The sequence below is a fragment of the Pygocentrus nattereri genome, chromosome 12 (assembly GCF_015220715.1).
Source record: "Pygocentrus nattereri isolate fPygNat1 chromosome 12, fPygNat1.pri, whole genome shotgun sequence".
Lineage (NCBI taxonomy): Eukaryota > Metazoa > Chordata > Actinopteri > Characiformes > Serrasalmidae > Pygocentrus > Pygocentrus nattereri.
The window spans coordinates 25,425,857-25,427,693 of NC_051222.1; the positions used below are offsets into that span (position 1 = coordinate 25,425,857).

The 1,837-nt window shown below is 35.2% G+C and overlaps 1 protein-coding gene across 2 annotated transcripts in view; it reads right to left on the reverse strand.

The window, feature by feature from the left end:
• Positions 1-656: 656 nt before the first annotated feature.
• Positions 657-1,837, reverse strand: part of klf12a (Kruppel-like factor 12a) — a 36,732-nt gene continuing 35,551 nt past the window's right edge. For both annotated transcript variants that reach the window (XM_017715117.1, XM_017715116.1), the window contains one exon: positions 657-1,837. This exon is cut by the window's right edge and continues 1,182 nt beyond it. The gene's annotated coding sequence lies outside the window, so the exon portion shown is untranslated.

The following is a 1,837-nucleotide window of genomic DNA, read 5'->3' on the forward strand; positions in this document are numbered from 1 at the left end:
ATAAACTCAACAGATATGTCAACATAACATGTAGGGAAAAAATGTAATTAAATGTGTTGATTTCTTTGAAATATAACAGTAGCAAGTAAACAAGTAAATTACTTTGTCATTTTTGTGTTCAGTGTTTTTGACAGAGGCCCATAAGGTCCTACTCACACCTCTAGCTGGAGATCTATCACACTGGAGAGTTTAAATCCAACACCCTGGCCTCTGATGGCCTTCATTACCTGGTTCAGGTGCGTTAGATTCACTTATCTTACAGCTAAACTGTGCAAGGTGGTAGATCATCAGGACCACGACTGAGCACCCTTGGTGTATGCTGTGGTATTGACACACTGTGCTATTGTTGCTTTTAATGACACTTTTAGTGACATATATTTGTATAATGTCTAATTTTTGGTTTTGTGTGGTTGTTTACTGGGTGCTCTACACTGTTTTGAAAGAACAGTTAAAGACAGATCAATATCCCAGCTGGAAATGTGCTTTCTGTCTAATTAATGTTTACAATTTTTAAATAAGGTAACAAATGAAGAAAACCATATGTTAACACTGGTAAATATTGACTATGTTAATTCACTTCTTTTTGGTTTGTTTGTTCTCTTCAGTAATGAATACATAATGTATATATATATAATGTGTGTGAAATGAACCTAGTCTTTTTTCAATATACAAACTTTTTATTCATGCCTTCATTCAATCCATTAAACATATATTTATGTATAAATTCACAGTCAATCCATATAAAAAAGGAAATGTGTACAATAACATCATTTACAAATACATAATTGCAAAACAGATTAAAGGTTAAAGGAACGTCCCTTTGACGGTTAACACTTCTGTGTGATTATCAGTCATCAGGCCTCCTATACAATACTATAAATGGTGACATCACATACTTCAGAAAAAAAGGGTGCAAAATACTGAACAAATACAAGACATAAATGCACAAAAAGATACACAACATGATAAATTCTTTTTATAAAAATGTACAGACATCTGCTACACTATGTTTGTGCACAAATGATGCAATTGATTTTGAATGTAAAGGATCTCTCTCTCTCTCTTTCTCCCTCTCTCTCTCTCTCTCTCTCTTGCTCTCTACCTGACGTTGGAGAACACAGTACATAGATAATTGCATGGCCTTAAAAGGAACACTATCCCCTCACATGTAATCTTGGTGAAGTATCCCTTTAAAGGTCCATTCTAAAGTGGTTTTGTGTTGCCATATTGCAGCCGTGCAGAATGAGAAGGATTATTTTTGGTGCATAAACGGAAACCAAAACATGCCGTTGTGATATCCTGATAATGTTTAGAAAATGGCTTTGCTCTTTCACATTTACTGTTACCCTGTTGATGATCCAGTCCATCAGTTTTTGTTTTGAATGGAATGTGCAAGCAAACCACAACTGATAAACACACAAATAGTTTTGCGAGCGATTGTAAGGAAAGTGTTGAGAAAGTGTTGAAACCCCTCGCTATGGATTTGTATCCATTTCACAGCTGACACTGACACTGTCAGTAAGACTTTGTTTCTCTTCATACTGACTAAAACTTCAGAAAAATTGCTTCTTGAACTGAAATATTCATTAATTGGCAAAGGTACTTCAATAAACCTGCGTGTAAATGCTGATATGTAAATACTCTGCTGGTTTTCAATAAGATATTAAGTTCGCTTCTGCTCCCTATTCTCTACATCAATGGCCACTTTATCAGAAACACCTACTTTATTGATCCTATGAGGGGAATTCGTTTTGCTGCTTTACTAGTCTGGGATCAGCACAGCAACTCTGAATTCGTTACAATGGTGGTGTAATGGGGTCAAATATAGCCAATTTAT